General features: G+C 34.9%; 1 pseudogene; it reads right to left on the bottom strand.

Annotated features, from left to right (window-relative positions):
• Window positions 1–201: 201 nt before the first annotated feature.
• Window positions 202–3,022, bottom strand: LOC132639824 (putative late blight resistance protein homolog R1B-8; annotated as a pseudogene).
• Window positions 3,023–17,184: the final 14,162 nt, after the last annotated feature.

The raw sequence follows: 17,184 nt of genomic DNA, 5'->3' as shown, positions 1-17,184 counted from the left end.
TAGTAGGAAAATTGATGCTTGTTGATCCATCGGCATCAATTTGAGGGGGGATGTTAGCATAATGGACAGATTGTAGAATATCTACATTAAGATATTCTCAATATGGTGAATATGAAGAGATACTATGAATATATGAAATATTATTAAGGATATTCTACATTTATTTAGTGTAGAATATTATGTAACATTAGTGGTAGAATATTATGAAGAATATTTTGTAGGATTTACATTTAGTGTAGGATATTTTACTTCCTTTCCTCTCTTATTTCTCTTGTATACAAATACCAATGTATTCTGATGTATGGGAATCAAGTAATTGAGATAGTCATTCTTCAATTTCTCTCGTTCTTGACAAAAACCACATGAACATATTAAGAATTGGCTAATAATCAAAGATGGAGTTTTAACATACCTAATTTCAAAGACTAGATAATTTTGAACTTGAAGCTCATAATTTCCCCAGCTTTCTTGCTCTTGTTGAATTTCTTGGCACTAGTGATGACTGCAGATCTGCAATATTCTATTCGGATTAATTTTAGTGTCATTATTTCACCAATACTCTGGGGAATCTCCTCTAGAAAACGCAGCCCTCTTAGGACTAGTTGCTCAAGCATCGGAAAACTATCACTGGTTACTTCCCATCTTTCCAGATTTCCGCGTTGAATTCGTAGATATTTTAATTTTTGAAATACAACATCTTCATTTAGGCTCCAATCTGTTCCCCAGAATGCACCTTCTGCTTTGAGCAGCTCGAGATTTGGTAAATTAGCCAGCACAACCATACCTTCCCATGGAAAAAAAGTTTCATATAATGTCAATTTCTTGAGATTAGGCAGGAAAATATCCCTAGAGAGAATGATTGTATCACGTGATACTGTTGCCCATATATGTAGTTTCTCAAGCTCCTTTAGGAAAAAAAGACCACCAAGAAAAGCAGACCAGTAAGTGTTATATACCTCATTAATCTTTAGCTTATTTAGATTGGGAGTTCTTCTTAGGATTTTCGTCACAAAATGAGAGGAAGGGAGGGCAAGTGTTTGCAAGTTACTGAGAAACAAAGATTGTTTCTCTCCAATACTATGACATTCTGCTTCAAGAGGATTAGACATATGTATTGTAAATCCAATATCGAGTTGTCAAATATTTTCCATTGTCCACATGTCTGGTGGAAGATGCAAGTGTGTTAATCCAAATGTATCAAGAATTATGGTCTGTAGATTCCACAATTTGGCTAGTGAAGGAACTTTCTTAATGTATGCAGAAACATATCTCAAATGTACTAAATGAGGTATTACACAAGAGAAATCGCAAAGGCAGGAAGATGCATCCAACACCTTAAGCAGCTTAAAATGTGAAACAATGGAACAGGTACATTGTCCTAAAGTTTTATAATATAACCTCGTAGAAACCAAGCTCCGGGTCGTACTTGTAATATCACTCTCATGCTGTGGAAGATAAACAAACTCCTGATCAGCATAAAGTGAAAGCATTACTCGCCGTTGATCATTTATGCCTTCTGAGGAAACGTGGAGATTATCATCCGTGACATGCACGACATTCTCAATTTGAGCTTCTCTTATGCACAACTGCCGAAGAAGATCGTGAATTTGGCAACTTTTCATCCTTCCATTAAACCTTCTTCTACCAGGCAAAATTAGACTTCTATCAACTAAGTCTTGTAGATACTCCTCTGCCACCACTTCTAACCTTTTATTGCTTTCTGCTTTTATGAATTGTTCAGCAATCCATAAGCTAGTCAATTTCATAACACCAATCTCCATATCTTCAGGAAAACCTCCAATATAGAGACAACAAGCCTTCAAATGTTGGGGCAAGTAACTGTAGCTCAAAGAAAGAATTGCTTCACATTTTTCAGAAACCATACCAAAGAATGAGTTCAAATTTTCCTTAACTTTCTTCCAATATTCATGGGCGGCTCCACCTTTCCAAGAAGTCCAGCAATGACAATAATTGAGAGAGGTAATCCTTGACATTGTTGTATGATATGCTTCCCTATTCCTTCTAGCTGTGATGGGCATGGGTCTTTTTCGAATACTCTTTCTATAAATAGATTCCAACTTTCATCTAAACTTAGAAAAGACATTTTATGAGGAGGAAAATCAGGGCTTGCATAATCAGCTGCAAAGTGGAGGCGAGTAGTTAATAGGATTCGACTTTTGTTGTTATCATTAGGAAATATTCTATGCATTTGGTCCCGAGCCTCATTACTCCAAATATCATCTATGACAATTAGAAATCTTCTACCCTTCAAACCTTTATACACAATCTTTTTTAGTTGATCCTTACTCATTTCTTGATTGCTTTCAGTCATGTCTCAACTAATTGAAGATATTAGTCGAAGAAGCACCTGTCTCTCATTGTATTCTTCAGAAACAGTGACCCATGCACATGTATCAAATCGGTGTCGAATTGATGAAACATCATAGACTTTTCTAGCAAGGGTTGACTTACCGATACCGCCCATACCAACAATTGGTACCACTGTCAGCTCATATGTCTGCGCAGTTAAGCGGTCTATTATGGAGTTAAAGTCATCCACCATACCGACAACGATACTATTTTGTTCAGTTTCATACCTTCTTGATGAGGAGGAAGTTGTTGCTTCCGCAGATTTGGTTCCATGCTTGATAAACTCGATCTGCATCACCTCTTTCCTTAGAGAATCAACTTCTTTTTCCACTTCTTGCAATTCCTCCTTGAAAGCTTTACAAGCCCTTTCTCGGTTGTCTTCATTATCTGCTAGAATGATGCTTCTTAGGATTGAATCAACTCTATCCTCTACTTTGTACACTGGATCTCTGATCTTCTTTTCCAAAACTTTCAGTGTTTCAATATCTTTGGCTTCCTTTGGAGGACTAGCATCCTCAAGGAGAGCTTGGACAGCACAAAGACTTCGGTAAGTTATCTCAAGTTGTTCAGCACTTCCACAAACCAACCGTGGTTTAGGCTGCAACAGTTGCTGCAGTGTATGCATAAGTGAAGAAAGAGCAGCATAAGCCATTTTCTCGGATCTTAGATTTCAGTCCTAGTTTTGTTTCACGAGGCGAAATTTAACTGATCTAAATTAGTGTTACCATTTGCATTAATGTATTTTTAGAATTAAGGCGTGTAGTGTCGTGCACGCACTAATACTTTTCTTAAATAAACTTTATCAAGTAGTAGTTGACATTTGAACTAATAAAGAACGAAACTGTCATTTTCAGGCTAATGAACTATTTAGATGCTTGTGTTTCTATCACAGGGTGGCTAATCCTTAATTATGTCATTAATGTTATAAAATGAAGCTAAAAGAGTAATAATATTAAAGGATGAAAACTATAAACATAGAGTGACAAAGAGGAGAGATTTTATTATTCTTCCAAAATGTGTTTCAAGTACATTACATATGAAAACTTATGCCTCTATTTATAGTGCTACATATGCATTCAATATATGAGATAATGGAAGAACCATTAATATGGTGGAAGATAATGGAAGAACCATTAATACGGTGGAAGATAATGGAAGAGGCATTATATTTGTGTAGTGGACATCCATTCTATATTTCATAACACTCCCCCTTGGATGTCCATAGATGATGTGTATCGTTAAAAACCTTATTAGGAAAAACCCTGTGGGAAAAAGCCTCAATGAAGGAAAAAGAGTACACATATCTAGTAATACGCTTTGAGAGCTGCCTCATTAAAAACCTTACCAAGAAAACCTAATGGGACAAAACTTGGTTAAGGAAAAAAGAGTACAACGCGTATTTCACTCCCCCTGACGAAGACCAATATTCAGATGTCGGAGTCTTCGCATTCTAATCTTGAATATCATCTTCTCAAGAGTTGAAGTTGGCAAAGATTTGGTGAATAAATCTGCAGGATTGTCACTTGAACGAATTTGTTGCACATCAATATCACTTTTCTTCTGGAGATCATGTGTGAAAAATAACTTTGGTGAAATGTGCTTCGTTCTATCTCCTTTTATAAATCCTCCTTTTAATTGAGCTATGCATGCAGCATTATCTTCATATAATACTGTGGGTAATTTTGTATCACACTTCAAGCCACATCTTTCTCTGATGAAATGTATCACTGATCTCAACCACACACATTCTCTACTTGCTTCATGAATAGCTATTATCTCAGCATGATTCGAAGAAGTAGCAGCAATGGACTGCTTTGTGGATCGCCATGATATAGCAGTACCTCCGCATGTAAACAAATAGCCTGTTTGAGATCGAGCTTTATGTGGATCAGATAAATAACCTGCATCTGCATAACCAACAAGATCTGTACTACCTTTGTTAGTATAAAACAGACCCATCGCTAGTTCCCTTCAGATATCGCAATATATGCTTAACTCCATTCCAATGTCTTCGTGTAGGAGAAGAGCTATATCTTGCTAGCAAATTAACAGAGAACGCTATGTCAGGTCTTGTAGCGTTAGCAAGATACATAAGTGCACCAATTGCACTAAGATATGGTACTTCAGGACCAAGAAGCTCTTCATTTGCTTCTTGAGGTTGGAACGGATCTTTACTCACTTCAAGTGAGCGAACAATCATTGGAGTACTTAAAGGATGCGCATTGTCCATGTAAAATCGTTTTAAAACCTTTTCGGTATAAGCAGATTGATGGATAAAGATCCCATCTGTCAAATGTTCAATCTACAAACCAAGACAAAGTTTTTCTTTTCCCAGATCTTTCATCTCAAATTCTTTCTTTAAATATTCAATCGCCTTTTGGAACTCTTCTGGAGTTCCAATTAGGTTTATGTCATCAACATAAACAGCGATTATAACGAACTCTGATTTTGTTTTCTTAATAAAAACACATGGACAAATGGCATCATTTATATAACCTTCTTTTACCAAGTATTCACTGAGGCGATTGTACCACATGCGCCCTGATTGTTTTAGACCATACAACGATCTTTGTAATCTGATTGAATACATCTCCCGAGACTTTGAGTTAATTGCTTCAGGCATTTTAAATCCTTCAGGAATTTTCATATAGACTCAATGATAGTTCTTTATTTACTTGAGTCTCGAGTTCCCTAATATCTTCAGGAGTATCAGGATTAGTCAGATCTTGAATATCTTCATGATATTCTTTCATAGTGTCATTTTGATCATTTTTCGTGTTTTTATTTCTAGGATTTTTATCCTTAGAACCCAATGGCCTACCACGCTTCAGGCGTGCATGAGATTCAGAGGCTATGACACTAGTAGATTTTCCCTTTGGGACATCAATTCGGATAGGCACATTCTCTGCAGGGATATGTGACTTAGTTATCCTTTTCAAATCAGTAAATGCGTCTGGCATTTGATTTGCTATTTTTTGCAAGTGAATGATCTTCTGGATCTCCTGTTCACATATGGGGGCATGTGGATCAAAATGAGATAGTGATGGAACTTTCCATACAATTTCTCTTTTGATTTCTTTTCTCTCTCCCCCTAATTGTGGAATATTTGTTTCATCAAATCGACAATCTGTAAATCGGACAGTGAATAAATCTCCCGTCAATGGCTCAAGATAGCGAATAATAGAGGGTGATTCAAACCCAACATATATACCTAACCTTCTTTGGGGGCCCATCTTAGTACGCTGTGGTGGTGCTACAAGCACATATACAGCACAGCCAAAGATTCGGAGATGAGCAATGTTTGGTTCATGACCAAATACTAATTGTGACGGGGAGTATTTATTATAATGAGTCGGTCTGAGACGAATAAGAGATGCTGCATGTAAGATAGCATGTCCCCAGACGGTAGTGGGCAACCATGTTTTCATAAGTAGTGGTCTTGCTATCAATTGTAGTCGTTTAATAAATGACTCAGCAAGGCCATTTTGGGTATGAACATGTGCTACAGGATGTTCAACTTTTATCCCAACTGATAAACAATAATCATCAAAAGATTGAGACGTAAATTCTTCGGCATTATCGAGGCGTATAGCCTTAATGGTATAATCCGGACACTGTGCCCTTAAGCGTATTATTTGTGCCAATAATTTCGCAAACGCCAGGTTTCGAGACGATAGGAGGCACACATGAGACCATCTTGAAGATGCGTCTATTAGGACCATAAAATATCTGAATGACCCACAAGGTGGATGAATAGGTCCACATATATCCCCATGTATACGTTCTAGAAAAGCAGGGGATTCAATGTCAACTTTCATTGGTGATGGCTGAGCTATCAACTTACCCTGATAACAAGCAGCACATGAAAATTCACCACTTTCAAGAATCTTCAGGTTCTTAAGTGGATGCCCATTTGAATTTTCAATAATTCGTCTCATCATTATTGATCCAGGGTGACCTATTCGGTCATGCCAAAGCACAAAAATACTTGAATCATTAAACTTCTGGTTTACGATCGAGTGTGCTTCAATTGTACTAATTTTTGCATAATACAGACCAGAAGACAAAGTTGGCAATTTCTCCAAAACATATTTCTGGCCGGAGACATTCTTTGTAATGGCAAGATATTCATCATTTATTTCGTTTAATGTCTCAGCGTGATATCCATTACGGCGGATATCTTTGAAACTTAACAAGTTTCTTGGGGATTTAGAAGAGAATAATGCATCTTCTATAACAAGTTTCGTCCCCTTAGTCAGAAATATAGTAGCCTTTCCGGAGCCTTCAATCAATTTCGAATTGCCAGAAATTGTATTAATATTTCCCCTTTTTCTACGCAAGTGAGAAAAGTATTTCTCATATTTGAATATGGCATGTGTTGTTCCACTATCAATCACACAAATATCTTCATGATTGGTCATTGATCCAAATAAAATTTGAGGAATTTCCATAGATTCTTCAAAATGAAATAATAGATAAAGTGAATATCGAAGTAGATATTATGATTAGGCAAAGCATTACACACATTTTATTACATATATTACTATTTAAACAAAGCATTACACACACTTCATTTACATAAACATGGAAACATAACCACATACAAACGACACGTATGAAATATCTAAGTTTTTACAGATCCATCACTGATCAAATGATCTATTTTTCCTTCAGGGAGTTCAAAGAAATCTGCCACATCTAGATGCATGGGCTCAACATTATCTTCAGAAATAAAATTTGTTTCGGCATCCTTTTCTGCCCTTTTGAGAGAGGCTTGATACAGCATAATTAGGTGCTTTGGCGTACGACAGGTACGTGACCAGTGCCCCTTTCCTCCACATCGGAAGCATTTATTTTCTGAATTTTTCTTTTGCCCAGTTTCATACTTTTCATCCTTCCTTTTACACTGCTGGTGGTGAAGGGTATTATTTGGTGCAAGACGAGAATCATGATTAAAATTTCTTCCTTGACCACGGCCATGACCACGACTGGGGCCACGACCTCTTCCACGCCTAGAATGGCGAAAATTTGCCTCATTCACTTCAGGGAATGGGGCAGTACCAGTGGGTCGGCTTTCATGATTTTTCATTAATAATTCATTATGTTGTTCAGCCACTAGAAGATGTGCGATTAGATCAGAATATTTCTTGAACTTCATTTCTCGGTATTGCTGCTGCAGGAGCATACTCGAGACAGGAAAAGTGGAGAATGTTTTCTCCAGCATATCATGATCAGTGACATTTTCACCACATAATTTCAACTGAGAAATAATTTTAAACATGGCAGAATTATATGCTTTAATAGATTTAAAATCTTGTAGCCTTAAATGGAGCCAATCAAAACGTGTTTGTGGAAGTATGACCATCTTCAAGTGGTCATATCTATCTTTTAAATTATTCCACAGAGTAAGAGGATCTTTAACAGTGAGATATTCCATTTTCAAGTCCTCATCAAGGTGATGGCGAAGGAATATCATTGCCTTGGCACGGTCTTGGTTTGATGCCTCATTTTTATCTTTGATGGTGTCTGCCAGACCCATCGCATTAAGGTGAATTTCGGCATCAAGAATCCAAGACATATAGCTATTGCCGGATATATCTAAGGCTACAAATTCACGTTTAGTAAGATTTGTCATTAGTAAAGGGAAATAGAAAATCAATACCTTCGAGACTTTTAAAGTATTTGCTCGGAACGGCAGAGTCTCGTGCTGATAACGTGTTATAAAATGAAGCTAAAAGAGTAATAATATTAAAGGATGAAAACTATAAACATAGAGTGACAAAGAGGAGAGATTTTATTATTCTTCCAAAATGTGTTTCAAGTACATTACATATGAAAACTTATGTCTCTATTTATAGTGCTACATATGCATTCAATATATGAGATAATGGAAGAACCATTAATATGGTGGAAGATAATGGAAGAGGCATTATATTTGTGTAGTGGACATCCATTCTATATTTCATAACAATTAACAATTTTTTAGTAGTTATTCCAACTGGACATCTACACAGATCGTTGGATATTTTTATTATTCTTCTATAGAACTACAGTTTGATTAAGGATGGAATAACATCCACCCCTTTGATTAATCCTTATAAAATTAGTTTCAACATTTTACCCAGTGACAGGTCTAATTAATTGGAGAAGTTGTATTTATTTTCAAACCAGGTCCTCGGAAAGAACCTATCTAGCTCACACAGTATCTGCTGGAAAGTCCCAAAAGAAGAGCTAAGTTGAGATACAAAAACAAGTTATTGAAAAGGCCACAAAGCTACTGCACCTACCTAGCTATAAATTGGCACTCCTTGTGATATTTGGCCTAATTCTCTATCCTCCCGTGAAACTGATTAAAATTACTCTGTATCACAAGCAATGCAAGGCACAGTGTAGTTCTTATACTAGTGGTGAACTTATCCAAACTTTGATCCAGCTGGAATTATTCCAAAAAGTGCCTCAGACTTCAAATCCAGCAGAAGATTCAAAGTTCTTCCAAGTATTGCTCCAAACCAACTGTGCCAATATGAATAACAACACCTGCAATAAATCAAATTTAACCTCGACTTGATCAACTTGATAATGCCGGAATAGTAAAAATATTCAAGCGTAACAACCACTACGCCTCAATCCCAAATAAGTCGGGCAGGATGAGCTATCTGAATTATCCATTTTGATGTGTTTCATCATGAAAAAAATTCCTGGATGATGATTTTAGTTTTGTCTTAGTAATTTTGGACATAAAAGGAAAGACAAAGATGAATGAACCTACTTGAAGGGAAATGCTTAAAGATGTGAAAGGCAATGGTGACTGATTGAAATGTGCACCAGAAATATGACCAGCAGCATAAATCATGACCATAACAATTAAACCCCATGCCACACATATTCCTGGAAATGTTACTGCACCATATCCTACAAATATCAACAAGTACGTTCCGATCCCCTCTTGCTATAACCTATAATAAAATCCCAAAACGTTGTATCCTTGAGAATTCTTTTGTTTTTTGTCAGAATGAATACTAGGAATTTGCTAACCTTTTGAATCTTTTTTTTTTATATATAATCTTTCGTGCAGAAACCATTAAATCATTCCAAAAGTTGCAAGTTCTAGGTGGGAAAACATGTAACTTAAGAATTGAACGCACAATGTTCCATGAAGTAATGTTGGAAGGGTTAAATCTTCCATTATGAGGTGTCTCAGGAAATGTGTCTATAACAATTCTTTAATATGTATCATCGGTCATTACTTAAATTTACAACAAACGAGAATCAATATTGAATTAATAAAACAATAAACTCAAGAGGACAACTTCATATTTAGCGTTTCGTGAAATGCCAATGAAAGCTTATTTGTAGCAAACCGTATTGGTGAGGAAAAAGGGGGAATAGCACCCAAAAATGACAGAAACTGGTTGAAAGTACAGGGAAGCTTAGATTGTAATTGTAAATAACAGATCTCAAAGTTTACAAGCCTTTTCAATTTTTATCATTGAGCCTGCCAAGGGTTAAGCAACACTTGGACTTTATTGTGTTATAATTTTACAGAAACTAGCCCAGAGCCCAACCGCAATCCAAGTTTTCAGGCCCATTGAATAGAATATTGAAGGAAGACTTGAAGTTTTTGCACAGATTTCCTTTCAAACGCACCTGGTCTTTAATTTTTGTCCCTGCCACTCATTTAATGAAAATATCCCGATCTTTTTCGCTCGACATAAGTTATGTAACATTTATCTTCGGAAACTGAACTTTTGGTTCACCCGGCATAAGTTTTGTAGGAATTAAGTTCGCTCAGCTTAAGCCCTGTTTTTGGGGAGTTCAAAAGTTTTGTCGTGTCCGACATAACTGGTATAGTATAATTTAAATTATGCCTAGTGAAATCTAAGTTATGCCGCGCGAAAAGTGCTGAAGGACGAAATTCAAAGACTACAAAGTCTGAGGGGCCAAAATTAAAGATCACCCCGAAATAGGGGCACTTGTGCGAACATTTTTTTTGTGTGGACTGCCCTTCAAAGGCACTGGTCTTTAATTTTTGCCCCTCAAATTGGTGGTCTTTAATTTTTTATCTTGGCTAAAATCTCCTTGGTTGCGGGTTCGAACCGCCGCTTAGTCAAAAAAATTTAAAAAAAAATCACAAGGTAGAGTTTGGATTCGCCAGACAGAGTTTTGCCTCAAACTCTACCTGATCAGGTTAAAGTTTTGCTATCTTCAGGAAGAGTTTAAGGCAAAGTTTGAAACTTTGCCTGATTAGACAAAGTTTGACTGCAAACTCTACCTGATCAGGTAGAGGTTGAGGCAAACACTGCCTTAAGGTAGAGGTTTGCATGAAGGCATTTTTTTTTTTTATTCGGTTGAAATTTTGCAAAACTCTGCCTTAAGATCTAACTTTTGCCCGAATAGACCTAATTTTGCTACGAAACTCTGCCTTCCGATTGTTTTCTTTTATTGAGCCAGGGTTTGAACCCAGGACCTCAGAGTATTAGGCGAAGGACAAAAATTAAAGACCACCAATTTGAGGCTAAAAATTTAAGACCAATGCGTTTGAAGGGCAATCGCTCAAATATGACCCGTTATTGATTATTCATTTTTTTTTTTTTGTGTGCGGATTGGCCTTCTTTTTGGGATGGTCTTTAAAACCAGCTCATTTGAAGGCCAAAAATTAAGAACCAGCACAAATAAGGGAAAAAATGCAAATGACCCCAACTGCAATCCAAGTTTTGAGGCCCATTGAATAGAATATTAAGGGGAGATTTTGATTCTTTATTTGATATGGGCTTGGGCTTAATTGTACTACTCTTCACAGGCCTACCACTTCAGTAAACTCTTTTTATGTTGATCTTCTTGTTTGTATTGACAGCCCATACCAATTTGGGCAAACCTGTGCATCTTTTGTGCCTGTATATGGCCCTCACACCTCATCTTCATTTATATTTTCACATGAATTGTATATTAAACAACAAAATTTTGCAAAAGGAATTGCTAGTAATTAAGATTAAACATTGAATCCAAATCCCTTCAATTTGAGATAGTTTTACATCTAATACAAGATTGAGCAAGTTATTTGTATTATTATTTGGTATATAATACTGTCAGCAAGTATTTTGTGAGTTCTCTTTATTTTAAACCATCATGATGAAACATATACATATACATAACGGGATCCCCATTTATATGTTCATACAAAAAAGATAACAACTCGATATCGTCAAAGGAACTTGTAGTTCTGGACCACTAGAAATATCTTATGTTCTTTATAATATTCATCAACAACAATATTTATGGATTGAATTTTAAAACATCTGCCCAATAACACATGAAGCATTAACTCTTACAGAGTCATTGTAGTCAGTAATAAGGGGACCAAAACAGAATATGTTTAAATTCATTATTTTTCTGTGACCACTTTAGCTGTATTTTTTAGTTAATTATATGACAGAATGTACAATGAAGGGAAGCACATGAACAGGTCCAGGTATTTTTTTTCTTTAGTATAATTGTCATCCAAGACTTGTGGATAAGACCCAAATGAACAATTCAATTATTACTGTATGTCACTTCCATTTCTGGCCACAATTTTGCAAATGTCCACAAGTCAAAATGGACCACTTGCAAAACCACATCAATTTCACATTCAGAGTTTTATCACATGCACCAAGTTTTCCATAGATGCACTGTGAAAATGTCTCTTTAATTTTTTTTCCCCTTCTTAAAGTTGCATATTTTCTTGGGTATGATCATCAATATATCAGCCAAACTCACTAGTTATAGAGGTTTATGACTATGCACAACAAGAACAACTTTATTTAACCATGTATTTTGTTTTTGTATATAGAAATTGTATAATTTTTCTAAGCTTTGAAGAAATGCATTGCAACTGCGTGAATTTGAACTAAAAAGGGTCTCAAAATAAATACCAAATATCGAGTGGAAACCAAAAAGCCGGAAAAAAGAAGAAGAAAGGATGAGTTCCTTCACTCTAGCTTTATAGTTTATAAACTCAGAGAATATCATTAACTTAATTAGAACACCTAATGTATAAGATGATAACATATAAATAATTGAACCCTCACATAGGATAAGACAATGTGAGACTTTGTTCACACATCCAATTATGTCTTCTATGAACTATATATAGTCTATGTGGCCTATCATCATAATCCACGATGCACAGGTCAATTTTCGATATTCACCGTGTGAATATCACTCTATCATCTCCACACTAGTCTCGCCGAACCATTTGTTCTGATGACGGTTCTTGGGCTATGACAGTCTAAAACATTCTTAACATAGTGTGATATATTTCGCTTTGAATCAAGTCTACAAGATTTATCACTCATAATATTAAGAGTATCGCTCTACTATTTATGTAGCTTCCAATCTTTTCAACTATCAATATTTCGCTTACCCAATAATTACACGTAACAATATTTGGATCTTTCTTGTACTTGTACTCACAGCAGACTGAAAGTCATGAACCAAACTGAAACCGGTCAGTTTGAAAAAAGAAACAATGAATGAATCACTACGTACATACACTAGGACCTATCATATTCTTGGTCCAGCAAGTAAATTCAATCTTACAAAAACAGTCCCACGTGGCTGCATATATATTGCCAGATACTCATTTCTACTTTTGGTCCAGCTTCTTAAAATCTTGATAACTCTAACAAAATATATAACCAAAAACATAAAAAGAAGAGAGGGAGAAAAGGAAAAAAAAAATTAAGTCAATTTTCTACCTACTATAGCCAAAAAAAGTTTTATCACGTGAAGATCGTTGTTGGTACATCATGTACATGCAGTGCCAACTATTTCGGGACCAAAATAGATGCACTAGTGATAGTGAATATCTAGACATATTTTTTTAGCATCGTTCCTGTGAAATTATACCTAATTTTAAAAAAAAAAAAGATATGTAATTAATTAAGGGATCTTTTGTATCAAAACAAAGTTCTCCCGAAATTATAACAAGGATAGATAATTCTACCTTCTATATGGCTAGACAATCACATAATTTTAGTATAGATTTTGTTCTGATTTAGCTAATACTCACAATCAAACACTAGACAATTTCAATCCCAAATTTTATATTGGATAACCCTCCTAATCCCTATAACCAAATGGCTCCAAAGGGAATAAGATGAAGCTTGCAGAAGATGCATTAAGTGCATTCTACTGTATGGTCTAACAGACAATGAACTAAGTGAAAATAATGGAAGATTTATGTTCAAATTTTAGACAAGACAAAAACAACGATTTATTCCTATTTGCTAAATTTTGGTGGTAGAGTTACTCATATTTGTGTTAGTGAGAGATTTCAGACACCCAATAAAATAGGTAAAGACGCTGCACAAATTGATTCGAACACCACTGTTATTAAAAAGAATGCATCCATGCCCTTCAGTGAATGTTTTTAGCTAGGATGTATTGTCAAAGCGCGCGCTTTTTCTTTTTCAGATTGCAGACACCCAATGAAATAGGTAAAGACGCTGCACAAGTTGATTCGAACACCACTGTTATTAAAAAGAATGCATCCATGCGCCCTTCAGTGAATGTTTTTAGCTAGGATGTATTGTCAAAGCGCACACTTTTTCTTTTCTTTTTTATTTATTTAAAATTTAGCCGATTATAATGTCTCTCAAGTTCTCAAATGGTCCTCAACTGCATGTCTGTGATTCAAGCTACACAGTGTGACACTTCTTTCTTATCACTTTCGCACAAAATTACTTACTCCATGACTTTGTAGCTCTCTATCTATCCATTTCCTTCTTATTTGTTTGTTTACATTTATTCTTATTTGAACTATTGCTTAGATTTTCTGCGTCCAGGTCCTACTTGTATTTGACATCGCTGTTCTTTCCATTTTCAATCTTATATTTATCTATGAAAAGCCTTGAGATAGCTAGGTTGCTTTTATTAGATGCTCCGTTTAAAGAAAATGTATTATATAGTGATATGTCCGCATAAAAATCCTTCTCTATTTCATGAAAAATATTTTTCCGCCATAAGAAAGCAAAGCATATACCAAGGCGGATGTACATTTAAAGTTAGGAGTTCAACCGGATTCAGTAGCTTAATTTGGCTCCAATGTTGTATATGTGTTAGAAATTCTACTTCATACAAATATTAGTATTATTTTGGAACCAAATAACTCAAATGCTAGTGAATTTAATGACATCGCCCATAAAATTCAAATCCTAAATCAGCTTATAAGCATATATGTGATGAGTGAATTATTGGATAAAAATGAGGTGACGTAGTTAAAAATGGTAATATGTGTAGAAACAACCCATAATTTTAATGGTACAATGAGTTTAGTACCAACTATTTTAAAAATTGAGCCCATTAAATTTAAATCTTACATCTTTCTTTACTTTATATAATATAAAATCTATAAATATAGAAGATATATGTAGTTATGTCAAATCGCTACAATTAGGAAGATGGGCTCCTTGAAGGATGTCGAAGAATAAAGCCATGCACACAAGGACACAATCAAATGTTTGTTTTCTCTTGGAATAACATAACCATCTATTAACTTCGAATGTTTTCAGCCATTGTTTTTTTTTTAATAATAATGAAAAATATAATTAACTTTGTCCATTTTCTTCCTCTTTCACGTGATGGGATTCCTTACCATAAATAACTAGATGTACAAGTTACATAAGTCAATTATGCATGTTTAGGTATTATTGTTATTATTATTATTATTATTATTATTGTTATTATTATTATTATTATTATTATTATTATTATTATTATTGACAATATGGATAAATTGCAGGAGAAAAACGTATTAATTAAATAAGAAACATAAAAGGAGCAACCTGGAAGTATCTTACTTCATGAAGTGGAGATTTTTTAATAGGCAAAAATCATGATTGCCCAAGATTTAATGAATATATTTCGAGGTTATCCTATTTATTACTTCGAGGTTATCCGATTTATAAGATATCTCATCCATGCCCAAAAAAAGTTGCTAGATATCAACTTATCTCTAAAATAGTCCGTCAAAATTATTAAAAAAAAATCGCCATTCTATTTATTGTTTGATTAAAGACCAATAAAAAGTGTTAGCTTGTACCTAAAAGCATACACCTTCTCCCCCACATTAATAATCAAGAGTTTGCAAGATTTTCTAGTAAACTAAGTATTAGATTTATTATGTAAAAAGAAAATAGGAGTTTGCAAGAGGTTTTTTTTTCTTGTTTATTTGTAATTTTTTAATACCATATCGAATAGTTTAAGGGCAAAATTAGCTCTTTATTTCTTATTCTGGAGCAACTTTTAATGTAAAAGTCATCTTTGAGCTACTTGGTCAGTGAGATGACATTTTTGATCTAGCTAGTTAAATAGCAGCAAGGGCAATTTGTGCCAAAAATGAAACCGACAGGTACAATTATCCTATTCCCAATAGTTTAGTATTATTTTTAGCCCTTTTCTCGAAAATTACTTTAAGTATTGGGAGTAAAGAAAATATAAAGAAAATTGTATATACACACACAATATATGTCGGAAGATATAGAATGAATCTCAAACTCTTTCATGTAATTCTAAAAGATTGTAGGGACAGTTTGGTAGGCATCAAAATCTCCACCACACATATTCTTTGCTAGGTAGGAAAAGTGATTAACTCTGCAAAAAATGTGGGACATAAAAGAGGAAAATGAAAAGAGAAGCAATTAATTAAGGGGTCTATCATTTCATCCTCCATTTCACACAAAAACAAGGAAAAAGCCATAAAATGAGTAACCACAAAAGTCCACACAAGTCTCTGCCAAACTTCATTCTCACCCCCATATATAGTCCCTACCTTTAGTTGGCCATTATCTCCTCCATATCCTCCTTCCCACCTTCTCCAAAGGAACTTATATTTTAAACTCAATATTTTCGACACGAGCATATACTATTAGAAACCAGTCAATTTCCAACATATTTACGTCGGAGATTCATCCGAAAAGCATTCATCGGCGATGTTTACAATGAACTTTCCGTTAGAAATATAGTTGTGTGTGAAAAATATGAGTAAATTTTTAAAAAGTATTCAATTTTGAATCACTAATTTCAAAAGTACTATATATAATGTATTCAATTCATAAAGAGGTTCAACCAGTCAAGCATAAATTCTAAGAGCCCGTTTGGATTGACTTATAAGTGGTCAAACCAGCTTATAAGCTGTTTTTTGATTTTTTAGGTATTTGGCAAACCAGCTTATAAGCTAAAAAGATGCTTAGAATAAATTAAAAAAAATAAGTTGAGATGACCTCATTTTTTATTTTTTTTTACTTATAAACTGTTTTTTCATCAAACCAACTTATAAGTCATTTTTTTAAACTAAGTCAAACGGGCTCTAAATTGACTTCCGTTTACCCCCACTCCCACCCCACAAATTGCAATAATACTATGAAAGCCAATATATGCATGTTTGGCTTCAGTCACTTTTTCTCTACCAAAACTCTAATATATGTCGTGCACATGTCCACGGCATGGGCAGCCACATGAAAATGGAGCCCGCCTTCTCTTTGCTCACGTGTGAGTGTGAGATTTATGCCTACACAATATTGTACAATGATTGTTTGTGTGTGTACGTATTTCTATATATAATAAGTGTCAAGGAGGGACAAATTTCTATATATAATAAGTGCTAAGGAGGGACGAACATAGCAGTCCCTCCTTGTATCCACTGCTTCCGAATTGTACCCGTATTAAATTTTTATACCATGAGCTATATAATAAGTACACTTTATCTATTTCTATATATAATAAGTGCCAAGGAGGGACGAACACAGCAATCCCTCCTTGTACTCACTGCTTCAT

Source organism: Lycium barbarum, chromosome 5, assembly GCF_019175385.1.
Source record: "Lycium barbarum isolate Lr01 chromosome 5, ASM1917538v2, whole genome shotgun sequence".
Taxonomy (NCBI): domain Eukaryota; kingdom Viridiplantae; phylum Streptophyta; class Magnoliopsida; order Solanales; family Solanaceae; genus Lycium; species Lycium barbarum.
The sequence above is the reverse complement of the archived record's forward strand: the minus strand, read 5'-3'. Positions and strand labels throughout refer to the sequence as shown.